At 33.6% G+C, this 20,580-nt stretch overlaps 1 protein-coding gene across 1 annotated transcript in view; it reads right to left on the reverse strand.

Annotated features, from left to right (window-relative positions):
• The window catches only part of LOC132697921 (protein Shroom), a 227,211-nt gene that overhangs the window by 124,827 nt on the left and 81,804 nt on the right, over positions 1-20,580 (reverse strand). The gene's annotated exons all lie outside the window — the stretch shown is intronic.

A 20,580-nucleotide genomic window follows, 5' to 3' on the forward strand; every position in this document is an offset into this window, starting at 1 on the left:
TGTAACGTTTGTTGTCAGTATCATCCTGGGGGATTTTTTTAAGGAAATTAGTTTTGAATAAAATTCGAAATTCAGGGAGCCCGTAAAGGTAAGTTTTAAGACTAATTTTATGCTAAGCAAATTACCCTAAAAGGCAATTATCCTTAAAAAATACCACATTCTTCTGAGTCATATTAAAAAATAGTTATATTTTGTTAAAATTATAGCACAATTTAGGGATGCTGTTGATACTATGTACTAAAGTAACATGTTTTGGTGTTACGTGTAAGGTACAATCTTGCTCCCACCTGTTCCATTTTATAAAAATAATTTTGAAGAACTTACCGGGTGGGCAAAATAAAAACTGGGAAAAATGTGTTTCTTTATAAGTTTTGACCTATTAGTATATAAATTTGTTTTCATTTTCTTTATAGAGCGATAGCGTAACTTAAGTTTGATTGATTTCAATAGTGAAAGGTATTGTCACAACTTTGGTTTACTATGCGATGTCATGCTCTTTTGACACTAATACTAACTATGGTCTATCTTTTTTAGAGCTACGACTAATGCAAAAATTGTAACAACAGAGCAAAGTGCTTAACTGAATGACACTTTAGATGTATAAAAACGCTGTTATTTTGTTTTATTTAGACTCTTTCAGGCAAACAAACTGAAATATTTTAAAAAATCCCATAACAATATTTTGTTTTAATTTATATTAATTAAATAACTTTTTTTTGTTAAATTGTAATTTAAATTGTAATTAACACTACAGCACATTATAAAAATTAAGGACTATACAAAACAACATAAATCCTATAATAATTCATATTATAATATATATATATATATATATATATATATATATATATATATATATATATATATATATATATATATATATATATATATATATATATATATATATATATATATATATATATATATATACATATAGATTTAGACATTTAGAATGAAAATGGATTTATTGTATATATCTAATCTCATTTTTTCTTATTAGCGCAATATAATAAGATTATACTGACCTAAATAATAATAAATAAAAAATAATTATGTTGGCCATCTTGGGCTTTCTCACTTTGATTTTACCTCGATCTCTGTTTCGTTTGTTGGGAATCTATTGCTGAATTTAAGGTAATCATTGCTTGGAGATTGCGTTGCATTGTTTTTTTTGTAGGTATTATTTTAATGGAGGCCGATGTAGGAATAAATATTGCGCCGAGTATCGACCGTACCAGCGATGTTATAAGGTTGTTCGGAAAGTCATTTCGTTTTTTCCCGTCAGAGGACTTAATTACGTTTTTTCGAAACCAACTTCACACTTAAGCCGCATAACCATTATATGTCTTGAGAGCTGATATTGCAAGGCTTGTGTGTGAAAAAGTTCTATTAATTCTACGCAGTAGTTTTTGGTTGTGCCCTTTTAAATATGAAGAGCAATAAGCAGCATTTTCGTCATATTTTACTTTTTTACTTCAGAAAAGGTAAAAATGCTATCCAAGCGAGAAAAAAATTGACTTATGTGTATGGAGAAGGCGTGTTAACAGTACGCCAGTGCCAGAACTGGTTTGCAAAATTTCGATCCGGCAATTTTGATGTCGAAGATGCACCACGGTCTGGAAGGCCGGCCGAAGCTGACAAAGATTCGATAAAGGCATTAGTTGATGCAAATCGGCGAATAACCTCACGAGAGATCGGTGAGAGATTAAATTTGTCGAATTCGACTGTTTATGGCCATTTGAAAGGCATGGGCTTAACCTCGAAGCTCGATGTGTGGGTGCCCCATGTCCTTACGGAGCGAAATTTGTGTCGTCGCGTTGACGTGTGTGATTTGCTCCTCAAACGTCAAGAAAATGATCCATTTTTGAAGCGGATTATTACTGGGGACGAAAAATGGGTTGTATACAACAATGTTAAACGCAAGAGGTCATGGAGCAGAAAAGATGAACCGGCTCAAAGCGTATCAAAAGCCAACATTCACCAAAAAAAGGTGATGCTCTCCGTTTGGTGGGATGTCAAAGGAATCGTTTTTTTTTTGAGCTTTTGCGGGACAATACAACGATTAATTCAGAAGTCTATTGTCATCAACTGGACAAATTGAATGATTCAGTTAAAGAGAAGAGGCCCGAATTAATCAACAGGAAGGGTGTAGTGTTCCACCAGGATAATGCGAGACCTCACACAAGTTTGGTCACTCGCCAAAAACTTTTACAGCTTGAATGGGACGTACTGCAACATCCACCATATTCTCCAGACTGGCGCCTTCCGACTACTATTTGTTCCGGTCCCTGCAAAATTTTTTGGATGGCAAAACCTTTACCTCAAATGAAGATGTCAAAAACCACCTGAACCAGTTTTTTGCCAGCAAGGACCAAAACTTTTATGAGAGGGGAATTATGTTACTGCCAGAAAGATGGCAAAAGGTGTTGGACCAGAATGGCCAATATATAATTTAATAAAATATTTATTCATTATACGAAAACTGTCTTTCATGTTCCCCAAAAAAAAACGAAATGACTTTCCGAACAACCCAATAATATTGTTAGTAAAAAATAACATAAAATAAAAGAAGGTTCATTGTTTGATGTTTATAGAATCAAATAAAAATTAATGATCGGTCTGTGAAACTAACGCATACCGCAACCAATTATAAACTAAAACTGAATTGGAGCAAATGAACCAGACATCGTTCCGATTGGAGTTCCAATATTTCAAATAAAACGTAAAAGCACCTTTATTTTACCCCCTTTGGTGCGCGTGCAACGCGTACATTATCCGTATTTTTTTGATCTGGCGATTGTTGCACAACCGTTGCGTGAAAGTAAAACAAATTTATTTCTAACGCCAGTTGGTGGGAGGACTATAAAAATACGATTTGAATAAAATATCTCGTTGTTACGTAACGACTGGAATTTGGCCAGCGTTAATATTAATATTTATAAACGGATTAACTAGTACGACGGATGTTATTGTTCGGGAATTAAAAATTGAAATGCTTAAGTAAAGCATGCGTCCTACTTACCGGACACTTAAGAGAGTATCCAACCAAAATCAGTTTATTGGGGAAACCGTCATTATATGCCTTCGCCATTTAATATAGAAACCACGTGTAATATAAATAAATTATATACATTATTATTAACACCACTTCCTTGAATACTCCTAGGCAATGCGCGTTTTTGACTCATTACTGGCCGCTGTTCGAAATCCAGTAGCCGCTGACGTAATAATACGTCATTTTTTATCTAAAATCCAGTAGCCGCTGACGTAGTAGAACGTTTTTTGACAGAATAACTTTGTGCCATCAAACAGTCGATTTATTTTGATTGTTTTTTTTATCAGTTTTTAAATAAATATAGATTTTGAATGGAATAATATTTGCAATGAGACTAATGAGTTTGGTTAGTTGCAAATGACACACTAAAAGAAATATTTTACCATTCTGAGAGCCGCGATTCCGATGGTACAGAGTTTGAAAACGAAAACAATACAACTACACACCGGTCCGAAAATGATAGTGATATAGATACAAATGCATTTTTGGGAAATGATAGTGTTTCCAAAAAATCCTGAAAATATACAAGATAGAGTGGAATTGTTTATTGCCTATGACTTTTTTAAATTACTAGTAAAGGAAGCAAACACGTTTCATATGCAAAATATTCACAAATATAAATCCGTGAAAAAGATTAAACAATGGACAGATACAACAATAGCCCAAGAAGAAGTTTCTGGGTTTGAATATTTTAATGGGGACGGTAAGAAAAAGTAGTATAAACGATTATTTGGCTACTGATCTACATATTGAAATACCAATTTTTGGCAAAGTTAAGACTCGAAATAGGTTTAGACAAATATTTCAATCAGTACATTGTTGTAATAATGATGAAACGCCAGCAAACGCAGATCGACTATTCAAAATTGAACCAATAACAGAATATTTTTTAAATAAATTTGGCACAGTTTATAAACCCAAACAAAATCTTTCATTCGATGAGGCAATGATACCCCACAGAGGCCGTTTCAGTTTCCGAGTCTACAACCCAGGCAAGATAACTAGGAATGGTATACTTGTCAGAATGTTATGCGCATCGCAAACGAACTTTAAATTCTTAAACAGAAGTGGAAAAAAGTTGCAAAATCTAGTAAAAATCTTTTAGATAAATATGAAAATATTTGGAACCATGTTTACATGGATAACTATTATAGTAGTGTTGAAATAGCAGAGCATTTGTATTCCAGGAAGATAAGAATATGTGGTACAGTTAGAGAAAATCGTGGGTTACCTCAAGATATAAAAAAAATTAGGTTAAAAAGAGGTCATCATGTTTTCCGTAGAAAGAAAGAAATTTTAATTCATGTATGGAAAGACAAGAGATATGTCAGAATGATCTCAACGATACATCAGGCTCGGCTTATAGAAACTGGTGAAATAAATAGTAAAACTGGTGAAATTATTAAAAAACTAGAAAGTATTATACATTACAATAAGTATATGAACGGTGTCGATTTGGCAGATCAATAACTTTCTTATCATTTTATTATAAGAAAAACTCTCAAATGGACAAAAAAGGCTTTTATGTTTATGTTGAACTGCGCATTATTTAATTCATTTGTGATATACAAGAAATTGAACCCGGCAATGAAAATAAAATTTGCCTCTTATTTACTAGAAGTTGTTAGAAGTTGGGAAAATCAAGAAAACGTGGGTTTAAAGCATAAGTTTCTGAAGGTCCATCAAAAAGAGCTTCTCGTGAAGATCCACCAAGTAGGCTTTCAGGAGATACAAAAACACATAGGCTTGCAAAATTCACGGCATAAGGAGAGGAACTTGCTTTATGTGCGGATATTGTGAAATTGCTCTATGTCGTTAAAAAAATATATTAGAAATTTAATTTTTAAATTAGGTACCTTTTTGCCCGAATAATTGTTTAAATTGTTTGTTTTATTTATTACCATAGTTTTATATGAACAAACATATATTATTACTTTGTTTATAGCTTTACTCTTGTCTAACCCTTAAAAAATCAATGGTATTAATTTAAACATAATACATGATATGAATTTTAGCATCTCTTGGCTTTATATCGTGGCGGATAATGCCGGTATTTAAACGTTCGAAATGCAAACAGGGCCCTGTTCTGCGGCGACTCGATTAAGAATTTTTAGCTGCCAGCTATGAGTTAATATCATGCGGCAGTTCGCTAAAACCAATTAAATTAATTTAAAATTAATTAAATTAATTAAAAAAAAAAATACGAACATAATCGTAGAATGGAGTTTTCTGGAAATTGAAGTGCTAACTGGAACGTATGTTACATTAATATTGTAATATTGTATTGCATTCAATATGGCTTTCGCAACCCTATTTTGTCATAACTGTGGTTTATTTAAATCTTGTTTTGTACAAGGTATAAGCAATGGACAAACATACGCAAGAAAAATTATACCATTATACATAGATAAAAAGCCTTATTTTCTTACCAGTGTTTTGGCATACATATTCAACATGACTACTAAAACATAATTGGGGATCTAAGATCACTCCTAAATATTTAATTTCGGAAACAAAGTCAATTTTATTACGATGCATATAAAGACCTGAATGGCGGTTAAGATTCCCGGATTTTTCCTTTTTCAGTAGAAGAATTGATTACATGCAAGAATTTCAGTTTCATTTTCTATTTGGAGTATGTTTAACACGTAGGTTACATATCGTTATATCTGGCAACACTGGATTGTTGTCTAGTCAGTTAATCAGTTGAAAATGACGTTAATCAATTTCAAATTATGTCTAGATCATTGTGCAAAATGCTGGATTGGTGCGTCTAAAATTTCAAAAGTTATAAACAATTAAATATAGTAAAAAATTAGTGTTTAGTATTTTGCTTATAGTTCGTGAACTAATCATTTTTTTGAATTAAAAAAATGGCGCTTTATTTAAAAAAATCTGATTCCCGAAACACTACCTCCATAATAACTTTAAGTTGGGAAGTTGAAATAATTTTTTTTTTAATATTTATATAAAGTAAATTTAAAAACCTAAAAAAATATGGTACAATCTAAATATTTCACACAAATTAATTCTCATCCTTAATTAACACCTTTTTCATTGCAAATTAAATTATAACTATATATAACTTTGCGGTGAATTTTCTTTTTTCGTTGACTTAAAAAAATAATTATAAATGTATATATATATATATATATATATATATATATATATATATATATATATATATATATATATATATATATATATATATATATACAGGGTTTTTCACTTAAAACTCCGCACGCCAATAAGTCCAAAACGAAAAGAAATATTTAATTTATGTAAAAAGTAGTCAAAGTGTGGGGTCAAGTAGATATTTCCTAAAGTTTAAAAAATTCGACGCCTGCAAAGAGCTGGGCGTCGCGACGCGTCGAAAAATTATTCGATTGCAGAGACTTTGGAAATACGCGCATACAAAAGTACATATTATTTAAAAACTTTTTTGTTATTTACTCAAACTTATTTTCTTTACCCATTTCTAAGTTATACCGATTTAAAGTAAACATTTCTTGATAAATAAAAAATGTGCTTAACGCTTATTTTTACAAGTATACCATGAATGTTAGTTACTATGGCAACCATTGTTATCGCAGTTGTTTTAAGTGCAATTACAAACGTAAGTTGTTATTGCTGTATCAAAAAATTGTCACATTTTGTCATAAGAAATATCCAAATTTGTTCGGTTTAAAAAAAACTAAGAATTATTATGTGAAAATGGTGCAATTTAGCAATGAGGAAAAAGTAGACATGTTACTGGTGTTTGGAGAATGCAGATGCAATTGTAGAGAAGCAAAAAGAGTTTACGCACGGCGTTATCCGCATAGAAGAGTCCCCGATGCAAAAACCTTTTCAAGTTTATGTAAAAACTTAAGAGAATATGGCAGCTTCATAAAACCTAAAAGAGATAGGAACAGGACGGCTACAAATGATGAAAATACTGCTGCTGTAATTCAGCAGGTTGATAATAACCCCAAGATATCCCTATCAGAGATAAAAGAAAATACCGGTGTTACCATAAGTTCTTCGTGGAGAATTCTACATAGAAACTCTTTTCACCAGTACAAAAGTAAACTAGTTCATAAACTAGAACCAGGCGATTATGCTAGAAGAATGTATTTCTTAGCGACATTGTCCGATTTGTATAGCCAAGATGCAAATTTTCTCTCGAAAATTTTATGGAGCGACGAAAGTCGATTTCAAAATAATGGAATCGTTAATAGACACAACTGTCGTTTTTGGTCCGAAAACCATCCTCGTTGGATTACAGAAAGAGGTAACCAACGAATTTTTAGTATCAATGTTTGGTGCGGCATATTAAATGGATTCCTTATTGGACCTTACTTTTACGAAGGAACTTTAAATGCAGATCGCTATTTAAGATTTCTTCAAACTACACTTCCGGAACTATTAGAAGAAGTGCCTCTTGACACTAGAATGAATATCTGGCTACAGCAGGATGGAGCGCCTGCACATAATGCCCAAATAGTAACGAGGTATTTGAACCGAGAATATCCCAATAGATGGTTTGGTACTAATGGACCGATAAGGTGGCCGGCGAGGTCCCCGGACATTACACCACCAGATTATTTTCTTTGGGGCTACCTAAAAAACGTTATCTATGAAGAACCTATCGAAGATATGGCTGATCTCATTAACAAAATTAGTGCAGCGTGTGCCGCTATCACAAGAAGGACTCTCCTACAAGTGACCCAAGCTCATGTGTTAAAAGTTTTTAATAGTTGTGTTCGAGCAGATGGACATAATTTTGAACAAAATTTTTGAAATGTCTTATTATGTAGTTAATTGCAATAATAATTTTGGTTATTAACTTGTAGGTATTTTACTGTTTTTTCATTTATTTATCATGTTATCAGAACTAAATCGATAAAAAATAATAAATAAAATCATACTAAAATAGTTGAAATCTATTGTTTGTAATTGCACTTAAAACAACTGCGATAACAATGGTTGCTATAGTAACTAACATTCATGGCATACTTGTAAAAATAAGCGTTAATCACATTTTTTATTAATCAAGAAATGTTTACTTTAAATCGGTATAACTTAGAAACGGGTAAAGTAAATAAGTTTGAGTAAATAACAAAAAAGTTTTTAAATAATATGTACTTTTGTATGCGCGTATTTCCAAAGTCTCTGCAATCGAATAATTTTTCGACGCGTCGCGACGCCCAGCTCTTTGCAGGCGTCGCATTTTTTAAACTTTAAGAAATATCTACTTGACCCCACATTTTGACTACTTTTTACATAAATTAAATATTTCTTTTCGTTTTGGAGTTATTGGCGTGCGGAGTTTTAAGTGAAAAACCCTGTATATATATATATATAAATATATATATATATATATATATATACATATATATATATATATATATATATATATATATATATATATATATATATATATATATATATATACATATGATGACACTATATTCCGGGATATCATCCGTTCGCTTGTTGAAGTCCGACTGGAATCCGAGTGTGTTTTCGGAGCGCGAGCATTGAAGATGCCAAGTGAGATTTTGGCGAAACGTCTGCAGGATTCCAGTCAAAGTTCAACAAGCGAACAGATGATATCCCGGAATATAGTCTCATCATATATTTTTTAAGTCAACGAAAAGAGAAAATTCACCGCAAAGTTGTAAACAAACTTCAGCTTCAGCTCCATTTGTTCATAAATTTTTTAAAAACAAATCGAGAACATTTTTTCCTTAAGTATAATTTTTAATTGTTTATAAACGTTTTTCTTCATTACTTACTTTCTAATTAATGGGCAAAGATTGACAGTTCGTTGTTTGTTACACTGACAATTTGTTAAAAACAAATTTATTATAAACAAATTGTTAAGTTTGCTTTCCTTTTCTTCTGAAAGTTTTAGAAATTACAAAAACGTCCTCGTGTATGAAAATGCCATAAAAAAATTGCAAACGCAAAATTCAAAAGTTACAGTAGCAGATCCAAAAACTAATATAACATTTAAACTGTTAGCGATAAGACAATAAACATTCAGGACAATTTTGTTGGTAATGAAATTGTCTTCCAGACAAATCATTTACTAATTTTGTTTGTCTGATTTGTTCTGCATTTGTTTATAACAATTTGAGATTTTTTTGTCTATTTGCCAAACCTTCTCGCCTTCTAGCTATAATGCAAATTAAGTTATTGCACTTCAAGACAATATTGTCCATCTGTAAATTATATAACAATTGCAGTTATTTATTTATTTCTTATTTGATTTTTTGTTTAAACTATCACAATTTTTTTCAGGATCTTAGGAACCCTTTTTATTAATTTCTCAAAAAATTAATGTATCTCTTTTATCTTTAATTTTTTTTTCTTCTTGATGAAGAAAATCATAAAAATGTTGCCAGCCTTGTTAAATTCATAGGTCTTTCTTTTCGTGTGTTTATTGTAATTGTTAAAACTTTCAGAAAAAAAAGGAAACCTAACAAATTGTTAATGGAATAAACAATGAAACTGTTAATGAAAAAAAAAATTGTTAATTTGAAGAGAAGTGTGAATAATGATTTAAAAAAAAATCCTTGGCAAATTATTTAAACAATAACACATGAAAAAAACGAATTGCATACATTTTCGCAAAACACGAATACATTCACTGACATGACCGTCAGAATGGACAAACATCAAAATTCAAAGGGTGGGAAATATCTCCGGCAAGTGGCTCGGGTTCACGGGAAACGAAACTTACGTGGTAAAGTGACGCTTCCCGCACGCTAGATCGTTGTGTAATTAGGTATTTTACAGATGGGAGTAGAAAAATGTATTTTTTCTACTACACGAAACTAGTGAAAATGTGCTTATTTTGTCCGATAAAGGGGGACATTTACCTTTAAAAAAAAAGCGGATCATCGACCACCTGCCCCGCCATTACCTATCCTGGACGACCTTAAAAGTGGCAAAACAAAAACAAAGGAAAGAAAAAAGAAGAGAGAAGAATCGCCGGAGCAAAGGACTCGACGAACAGCATCGATTTTGGAATGAACTGAACTGTGTAATTACGAGTTTTTTCGGGTTGACAAAGATGGTGTCACCGTTACTAATGTACGTAATTTATTTCGACCGCTGATGAATGTTTATGGGTGCCCATGTACGGCGATCGGTTGCAAAAAGAAAAAAAAATAATTTTCAGATACCTAGTGTAAATTTTATTTATGAATATACGCAAACATTTCACTCACCACATACTTCGTCGGTAATTTTTTGAAAATACGCGAAAATACGGTGGGTACAGTTTCGTTTATTATTTTTGTTATCCCCCTTTTAGATTATGTTTATTTATTCCAGGATGACAGTTGAAAAGTAGGAACAGTTGGGAAGACATTTTTTTTTCTCATTAATATAAAGAGAAATATTAATAATAATAATAAAAATAATAACAATAATAGTAATAATAATAATAATAATAATAATAATAATAATAATAATAACAATATTAATAATAATAACAATATTAATAATAATAATAATAATAATAATAATAATAATAATAATAATATTGGAGGAGTAATGGGAGAAATACCGATGAGCTTGAGCAAGAGCCTATCAACCTTGACTGGGAGTTGCATAAGCCAATGCAAAATGCGGTCATTTTGAATTAGAACGGAGTTAACTGTGCTACGTGTTTTAAGGAAAAAACGTCCCATCTTGTCTTAGATATATGGACACGTCTTTAAATAAATCATGGGCCAAAATAAAAAATAAAAAATAATAATAATAATAATAATAATAATCTTGGTATACCACAAAACATAAAAGTAAGCCACTCGCATCTTAAGCAGCAGTTCACTGAAAAATATAAAAAAAGGATGACTATAGTGTCAGCAACACAACAATTAGTAGTTCGGCGACACGTATCCTCAGATATTCCTCCGAATAGTTAGAAGGTCAAATACTGGCGAGGTGTTAACAAAATTCAGAGAAAGAAGGTGGCAGGGGGCTTCTAAATATAAGCAAAATCTCTAAAATTAGTGCGAAATTATTAGGATCCACGGATCATCCAGTCTAGAAGCAATGCTGATAAAAACTTCACATCACTCAACTTAGGTATGCTCATATACACTCGACGACACATTCATCGACAAAATATCATAGCTACAGTGACTTCATAATCTGAAACTGAGGGACTCGCAACACAAGACAAAGTAATTAGAAGTAGAAATTATGAAAAACACGTATTGAAAAAAAAGACCATGGGAAATGGGAACTTTTGTAGAAAGATACCTCCGAGTTTTACAAGTATGAACCAAAATCAATTCTCGAAAGAGGTCACATCTGCCATACTCTCCACATACTTCTCCTCATTAATAAACAGGAAAAAAAGGGTCAATCATTGATATTGAAATTTAAGAACTACGGGAGCAAAATATGAAGACCTGGCTATCCAGCTAAAACAAAACATTTCAATAAAAAGCTGGAGAAACTAAACATGCAGAATAACACTACAGACATGTCACATTGTTCGAAAATTTTTAAGCTTAGATGAATACCTGCAAAACAGAGAAATCTGAGAAAGATAATAATAATAATAATAAATAATAAAAAAACTATTATAATAAGAATTATATGGGATTTATATATTTATATAAAATAAACATCTCTTATAAAGTCACGATAACTGACACTGATGGAGTTTGCCGTTGCTGTGCTATGAACGAATGAATTTATTTACATGAACTATATTTAAAATGAAATATTTTTAAAGATTCGGAAACTCTTTGTATATATTTTTTTACATAAACCGCAAGACCGGATTTTCAATAACAAATTTAATTTTCCTGTTGCTACCACAAAATAATTCCCAGGTTTTTTTTTTCGAAAATTCGGCAATTTTACACAAATCGCAGGATTCTTCAAAATTTGAAGTATAAATAGAAGACATTTTCAATTTTTCGAATGCAAGTATTCAAAACGAACGAACATGAAATATTATCTACCTCTTTGTTGAAAATGAAGTGCCTGAAAGGAAACGACGAAATTTGATTTGGCAGCAGGATGGCGCTCCTTATCTCAGAAGTCAAGAAATTAGCACCTATTTAAATGCACACTACAGGAAACGGATTGGGGAGAATGGTAGTTACGCCTGGCCTACAAGGAGCAACCATTAAACTCCTCCAGACTTTGTTATATGGGGTACAGTTAAAGATTTAGTTTATAAACACAAACCGTCAACTACCGAGGAACTTAAACGTCCGACAAGAGGTGTCGGATATTTAAATAGGACTGAACCTGTTAGAATTGCCGTTATGTATTTAAAGACCCTTTATACTGCTTGTGTTGCTCAAAGCACATATAGAGCAACTGTTACGGTAATTATTATCCTTTGTAGGCTATTAATTTTTTATTGATCGTTTATTAATAAAAAAAATTCACCAACATTATCGCTTATCCTTATATTTCAATATTTCAAAAAGTAAAATTAATGGCCATATACAACCTTATATAAAATTTCCTTAAGTTTTGATGCTAAATATGACTATGAAGATGGGTAATTTCCATTAAAAAAAAAGTTTTTTGGCAGTTTTTTTAATTTCATTTTTTATCTTATTTTTCGCGTGCCCTGTATTATTATGTACCGAAATTTTCTATGTAATCAGTTATGCGAGTTCTTAGTCGACAACGAAAGTTGCTCGAGTGAAACAATAAATAAAACTAAATAAACAAAAAATTAAAAGTGTCAAAAACGGTTAGACTTAGACCCGAAAGTCTTAAGAACACTGGCGTATATAGAGAAAAGTAAGGAGGGCACAGTTTGACTTTTCACCAGGAAAAATTGGTTCGTTGATGTTTTTTCTCTCCCCGTCTCTCTTCATAACTTTGCGGTTACGTTTTGTGTGAACCACCTCCGCGGGGGTCATACTCTCGATAGATCAATTTTTGCTATTGTGACACCGCTCAGAGTGAGAAACGCGCGCATCGCTGAAACAAAAGGAGCACTTAATGTCGACTTTCGATTTCGAAACAATGATTTATCTGTCCCGTTCGTATTAAATTTGCGAAACGGATCGGCATGATTTGTTGTTGTTTCGACGACGTTGATGCCCGACTCACGCGCGGCTTAAAGAATTCGGGTATTTTGCCATGGTCGCCAGTGGTTCGTGAGTCACTAACCAAAACAAGGAAAAAATAACTTCTTCTTCGCTACCGCTACATTAAGGAAAAAATCATAGTGGTCAACTAGATAGGTACCGAATTAAAAAATCTAAATTAAATAACAAAGTCTCAAACAATAGTTAAGTCCATTTATTCCTCTTAGGCGAACAACTTCCTTTATCGGATTTCCTGGCCGGATTGTCCCGTTTTAATGGCCAGCAGTAATCTACCATCATCGCAACGTTCATGGTATTCTTCTTCTTCTTCTTGGCGATCATCAATGTTATCCGAACTTTACCATACTTCTTCTACCCGGGCGTCTTTTTCGTTCAAGTTTGCACTTCATGATGTTTTGTGTGCATATGTGCCCACAGTATTCCAGTTTACGTTTCTGTTCGGGACTTGCATTATTTGTTGTGTGACCAGTCCAAGGTATTTTCAGGATGCTTCTGTAAATCCAAATCTCTAAGGCACTAATTCGTCTCTGCATAGCTTCCGGTATTGTCCAACTCTCCACTAAACACAGAAGCACCAGCCAGATAGAGTAGTTTGCTATTCGTTTTTTCAGCTCCAAACTCAGATCTCTGCTGGTGAGTAGGTTTTTCATTGGAGGGAAAGTATTTGATCAACAGCATGCTTAAGACAGAGTGTTTCCTAAATAAATGACGACTTCGTAATTGGTGAGCAGTTCTGTATATGGTGTTGAAGTTTTGCTGATTACCATGTACTTTGTCTTTCTGGTGGTAAGTTCTAGACCATACTCGTTCCTCAGTACTTCTTGTAGGTTCTCCAAACAGTTAACTTTTATTTTCTCCATTTATCTTTATACCACTCCAAATTCCATCCAACGCTTTGCTAAAGATGTAACCAGAATAGAGGTTGAATAGCGGAGGTCATAGTACACGTCCGGAGTAAGATTACTCCTCGACAAATTTCTACAGGTTGCTGTTAATTCGCATGCTGCCAAGGGCATGCGTCAAAGACCAAATTCCATTTGAAATGCCAGTAGTCTACAACATTCCATACATATGCGGCAAAGAATACATTGGAGAAACCCGACGAAAAATATCAACTAGGCTCATAGAACATAAAAGAGCCTTAGGGCTAAGACAAATAAACTTATCAGCAGTTGCCGAACACAAGCACGTTATCGGACATAAAATTTTATTCGATAAAACCAAAATTCCTGCGTGTCATCAATTCTACCAATGAAAAATCCTAGAGTCTAACAATGTTAACCGCGACTCAGCTCTTTATCTGTCACCAATATGGGAATCAGTCATCCTACACGGCGTTTATGTCCCTTATTTAGCTCCGTCCCCCTCAAACAATATATAAGTAGGTACAGAGTAAAATGCGAGCCAATTTCAATCAAGCTCCGAAGAAGCCAACAGGATGATCGGCGAAACGTCAGCAAGTTCGACTCAGCATGCATCGACGCAGGAGGAATCCAGAAGTTTTGTAAAAAGTATTGCAGTAAAATTTTGGAAAGATCCTTGGATTCTCAGGTATTGGCACATTCGGGCAATGTGATACCGGCCTAATTTTTCAAAATTTTCGGAAGTTATTCCCGTTTTTATGGAAGCGTCGTCGGAGAACAGAGATCAGAGAGCAGGGAACGAAGAACAGACAAAAAATAAATTCGTTCCTTTTTCGACGCTGATTCCATCTGCTTCCTTGCAAAAAGTAATGTAAGTAAATAGAACTGATTTCTAATTGCAAACTTTTTCTATATAACTTCAACCGTTGGCGATACAAGTAGTATACATAAATAATATGCCAAACTTTTACGTACTTTGGCTCGCCTTCTTCTACCAAAATTTTGTTTTAGTTAGTTTTTATAATTTATAATATATCATAATTATTATATTATTTTTAATTTTTCATTACCGCAAGATATTTCCCACTGCGCTTGTCTCTGGTTCAGAGCTTTCCCGATCTTGTCAATGTGGCATTTTCCAAAATATCCTGCACCGTTTTTATATTGCCTAAAACGAACGCGATGGTGGCGCTATTTAAAAGGCAACGATTTTCAACTCTCCGTTATTATTTTCAGCACGCTTCGCGATTTGCATAAACCTGCCCACGCACGGCAGTTAATTTATACGGAACAATATTAACAATAAACTGTTAGGATAATAAAATGGCGCAAAATATAATAATTGCTCGGGGGAGACGGACTAGAAAGCGCCGGTTTTTATGACCCGCAACGCTCTCGGATATCCAACGGACCGGGAAAATCAACGCGCCAAAAAAAATTAAGCCCCTGCAGCTGGCGGGGAGCTTTTCCGAAGAGCCCCAGGACACCTGGGGGACCACCGGAGAACTCGCGGAAAATATAATTTTTCAAGGTTTTTCTTTAGAAAAACGTTATTTCCTTTTTATTTATTTATTTCAGTTCTCTAATTCTCATAGATCTAGATGCTATTAAGGTGATCTGAGAATGTTGAGGAAATTTCTTTTTTGCGACATATGTTTTTTTAAATAATTTTAGTACGCGTCACTGCAATATTTTATTCACTAATTCTAAATGTACAATTTGAAAAGGGAATAATCAACCAGCTCAACTGCTTTCTAAAAGAGTCTCAACTAATTTTGCTCCATTTCTTCTAGCAATCCGACCGTTTCAAGCTAATTTGCCTTTGATATCCCTCGATTTACAAATGACACAGCGTCTGGTTTAATTTGAATTTTGAATTTTTTCGCAATTTGTGAAAAGTGTTTTAGATAAATTTAAAAATAAAATATGGGAGCGTTTTCAGAAGAGCAAGGAGCCAACACAATGAAAATGAAACGGGAGATAATATTCGCGGTTTATTCTTAGAACGTACTAACGAAAATAAAGGAACAATTAAAAGCACACACTTTTGAATTATTTTCCACTTTTTTGTGACTCGTTTCGATAAGAAAACTTACAATTATAAATTAGAATCACGGATTTTGAAAAATATCGTCTGATCGGCCCCCCAAATACAAAAGCTATTGTCGAAACAATTGTCATGTCAAAATATATAATTTCGTGAAAATCTGAACTTTTAGTTCTCTTGTATTTTTTCTTTTTACAAGTTATTATTAGTTGTTGAGTAAATTTTTGAAGACTAGTTTCTTCTTCTTCAATCTTCTTCAGCTGTTGAGATGTCTACGGGGTATTGACTACAATCAACTTGTGTCCTGATATTTTAGCTTCGAGGTTTTGTGATCTAGTTATCCTGTTCTTCTCTGCCTTCATTCCTCTCATTTAGCGTGTTTTTCTTAAGAAAGGATATAGAACATATTAATGTGATATTTGGTTATAACTGTACCTAAGATATTAATTGTTGCGACTTTACGCTCTAGCAGTTCCAATTGTTGTTTCTTTGCTGGTTCTTTATGCCGAAAATAATTTCATAATTTTAACGTCGTTGTCGTTCTAAAGCAACACGCTTCTTTGTTAAATTTTGTATTTCTATGTCAGCTAAATCTATTTTACTTGTAAGCATCGATATTATAGATTCCAATTTATCAGTGATTTCTTGTGTTTGTTGCCTATTTGCCACTAAAAAGGCATTGTGTAATTTGTTCCATGTTTACTTGCCACAGGTAAAACAAAAGTCGACCACTGGCGAAAAGCGCTTATTCCTTTTTTTGTGAAACAAACAAACGATTTTAGACTTTATCGGAGCAGTTTCACTAATTCACAAAATCACTAATTTAACTGCTTGAACACCACGACAATGTTAATTCCTTTACATCACAAACCATATTAAGCGGATTTTTTTTTTTACTTGGGTTATAAAAGCCGTCACGGATTTTTGTCGTACGCCATTCGCCCAAGTTTAATATTTCTATGGTGCATCGAACTGGGAGACCCCGCGGCTGTGAGCGAACAATGCCACGTCTTTGCGTTACTCCATTATCCCAATGGACGCGATAAATTACCACGCGAATCGGGTGGAGGCAAAAGAAAAAAAAAAAAACGCCAACGTTATCTAGATCTGTAATAGAGTAGGAGGCAATAATTCTACGGCTGGTTAGCTGTTCCTGACACCCGATACCCCACGACTCTACGCCGGGAGCGTCGCCATTTTTAATTACCGTTGTTTCGGAAAAATAAATGAAACGAATAACTTCGATTCCGTGCAATTGGCTTCGGGTAGATCTGGCACCACGAGATTTGCGATGATATCTCCAAAATTTCCCCTACAAAATGGCCATCTTTTACAGTTTTCCAGTACATATTTCAATTTTTTTATTCTAAATTAAACTATGTCGGAGTGGTACAAATCAAGACTGAACATGCCATTGGAAGTAGAATGTATACTTGGGCCAGAAATATAGTGCTTTTACAACCGACTTTAACTTTGCCTACTGTTTTTTACCGTCCTAGGAATTTATCTACCTTCACTAACAAGCGGGATACTAGTATGATTCCGATATTTGTTGTACATAAAAAAACTAGTACAAAGTAACAATTTATTACGTTCTATTTCATTACATTTCTACATAGTATCATTATTCATATACAAAATATTAAATATAACAATAATAAAGTATCAGTCACTTAAAAAATCATCAACTCCGCCACTAATCGCTCTCGATAAATATTTTCTTCTTTTATTACTTGTTTTTCATAGTTAGACCAGCATTGTACTGATATTTTAGCTACCTCTTACGTTTATGGTACTATCACTAAATTTTGTTTTGTTTTGTTGTGCCGTCGAATCGATTTTTTAGTCTTTATTATCTATTATCTACCGCGAATATAATCTATAGACTGTTGTTGTTGACAAATCGAAGAACTATGCAGAAGACACAAAAATACAAGAAGAAGAATGTTTTTAATCGACAGGCACAGATCATTTTCAAACTTGTAAGTTCTCATTTATTACCCTTTGAACTATCCAGTGAAAACAGTCATGCAGGGTCAAAGCTCGAGAATCAGGTACATAAGTACGTACTCATTGGAAGGGTCACAGTCAAATACCTCCGTAACAATTAATAATATATTATTGATTCGAAAATACCCCGAAATTTCCAGTTTACACCAATATTCGTTACGGTCCAACTCAGGCAAGACCTTAATTCGGAATAAACATCTGTTGGGATACTTAAAACGTCAAAACAATAAACGCACTATATCTTTGGTCGTATTATACCATCTTCTGCGCATATTCGTGGAAAGTTCGTTCAAAAAAATAGTTAGCTGTGTGTGGCTAAAGGACAAGGAGGTAAAGCGTCACAAGTACCACTCGCGAGTAAAATGAAAGCGCAATAAACGCTGACGTTATTAATTTGCCCGACCACTACAAGGTCGATCCACATTTCAAACTGTCACGGGTAGTAGCGTTTGGTAACCAATTAGAGTTCTTTGTTAAATACAATCCGTCATTTTTGAACGTTAATTGTTACAAATATCGAAACACGTTCCAACAAAGAAAAAACCGTTTCAGTTTTCTGGCAGAACGACGTACAGGGTGTTTTGTAATGGAATGTCAATAGTTAAGCGGGCGATTAAAAAGAAAATTTCTTGTGATCACATGTACTTAACTATAACACTTTGTTTAAACACTTTTTTTTAAACCTCAGTGGCCGGCGCATGGAATTTCACCTGTCGATGGTGGTGTTATCATAGAATTCAATTTTTATTTTTAAGTGAAAACCGTACGACGCACTAAAAAAATTACAAGATCATCTATATCTAGTTTAGTGCCCTTCGGCAAAAATAATATTAGAAGATTGTTCTTCGTAGTTTCAATAAAATAACATAATATGCTATATTAAAAAAAAAGCTACCTACTATTACAGTCGGAACTTTATATAGCTTTTTTCTTTCGTGATAAGGAGTTATAAGCATTTGAAAAAAAGCAACACCCATGTGTGTTCTGTAATATTGAATTATTTTATATACATATTTTAATACCTACTTTGGAAGATTTTATATAAATATCCACTCGCTTAGTGGCTGATTATCTTCCAAGTCCTGTTTGAATTCTGTCTCAGTAATAAGTCCGGCGTGACGATAGGAGTGTCACCTCTTTCCAAGCTGTACTAACAAAATTGACTGCATCTAGAACATTTATGAAAAATTTCCTTCCTTCCTTCCTTCCTTCGTTTATCGACTCTTAAGACTTTTTATTACGCTCTGGTCCATCGGCTGTAATACACTTGTTGTTTTAGCTGGAAGAAACGCCAATTCAATATTCTGTAGATTTGGAATATGGGGAAATGCAGGGCAGTTATCTAAGAGAACTAATATTTTCCTCGTCCTCATTAATGCAGACTTGTTTTGCTTTGTAAGTGACGGCAAATACTTGATGTTCTTAAAACTTCGATTTCTCATATTGGCAGCTGCTAACACTGTTATCGTTCTTTAGAAAGTTTTCCACCACTTTTCGCTTCGAAATTTAAGAGTTTTATCTGGCGTCATTTTGTAAAAAATAAAAGTTTCGTCAGCATTAAAAATGGCGTCAGCAGGGTACTTTTCTCCTAATTTTGGCCACGTCCTCTCCAGCCAATCGTTAGTGACGTTTCTATCAACATCACGGGCTTCTCCAGTTATTTGTCCATAATTTATACCATGTCCCTGTTTGAACTTCCCCAACCATCCTTCCAAGCTGTTCGGCAAACTTTTCTGCTTTTAGTTTTACGATACGTCCAGAGAGTGGTACATTGTTTAGACGATGCTGCTGGAACCACTGCAACATTGTCGGATCCAAATCTTCAAATTTTGGCTTCCAAATCGTGGATTAATACAAAGCTTTGTATGGTAATACTACAACAAATTTTGTTCGTAATACAGACTTGTACGTTATACAGAGTTTTTAACAAAACTAAATGAATAACAACCATTTTGAAAGAAAAAGTTAGAACATAGATTCGGGATCATATTGCCGCGCACTTCTTGAAGTATGCCTCCAGTATTTCTTATTAAATCGCAACCAGACTTTTAAGATGCCCTTATAAGAAAAAGTGCGGGACCTAGGGGACCATCGGTTAATAAATGGCACACTATGGCACTATGGCCACAATATGGTACTTATAGGAATGTTGGCAAATCCTCTTCTGTAAACTGACGATAAGTATTTCTACTCAATTACAGAGTGGCACAACATGGGCTTCTAATATTTAAAAAAGTGTGGAAAGTGTTATCTCTAGGAAGAAAGCAAGGGCGAAACTCAGTTCTGAAGCAAGTTCGACTTAGCAAAAACCGACGCAGAAGCGGTCCAGATGTTTTGTAAAAAGTATTAGAGTAGTCTCTTTGATGTATTAACCCTTCCATTTTCTTGTGTCACCCGGTATGTATACGAGTATAGTTGTATATTTTATTTCTCTTTTTTACTTAGACGTGCTGCAGACAATCTATCTGTCTATTAGACGAGCCCTTTTATTAGTCTTTAATTGTTTATTAGTTGCAA

The sequence above is a fragment of the Cylas formicarius genome, unplaced genomic scaffold, assembly GCF_029955315.1.
Source record: "Cylas formicarius isolate icCylForm1 unplaced genomic scaffold, icCylForm1.1 PGA_scaffold_2__14_contigs__length_35257938, whole genome shotgun sequence".
Classification (NCBI taxonomy): Eukaryota; Metazoa; Arthropoda; class Insecta; order Coleoptera; family Brentidae; genus Cylas; species Cylas formicarius.